General features: G+C 50.6%; 1 long non-coding RNA gene across 1 annotated transcript in view; it reads right to left on the bottom strand.

Moving 5' to 3' along the window:
• Positions 1–196, bottom strand: part of LOC119594658 — a 1,834-nt gene extending 1,638 nt beyond the window's left edge. Inside the window, exon 1 of the long non-coding RNA XR_005230644.1 lies at positions 47–196. This is a non-coding gene — a long non-coding RNA (uncharacterized LOC119594658). The remainder of the gene's footprint in view (positions 1–46) is intronic.
• Positions 197–237: the final 41 nt, after the last annotated feature.

Genomic DNA, 237 nt, shown 5'->3' with positions numbered 1-237 from the left:
CGTATTCACTAACCAGACGAAACAAAAGCTACCGTTGCTTTCCTACCGTAAAAGGCTGCGAAACTTGGAACGGCGGGAAATCGTCGCCTTCAAGGAGGATTCGATTCCGTTCCAGAGCCTCGCCCAGCACCGCGCGCCTTTTGCCGTTCAGGGACGCGCGTTGGTGGTGGGATTCGGGGAATAGTGAACGCTATTAGGCTCTTGTATACACTGTATTTGTACGTTTTACATTTGATT

Source organism: Penaeus monodon, chromosome 34 (genome assembly GCF_015228065.2).
Source record: "Penaeus monodon isolate SGIC_2016 chromosome 34, NSTDA_Pmon_1, whole genome shotgun sequence".
Lineage (NCBI taxonomy): Eukaryota > Metazoa > Arthropoda > Malacostraca > Decapoda > Penaeidae > Penaeus > Penaeus monodon.
Note: the sequence above shows the minus strand (reverse complement) of the source record. Positions and strands in the feature narration are given on the sequence as shown.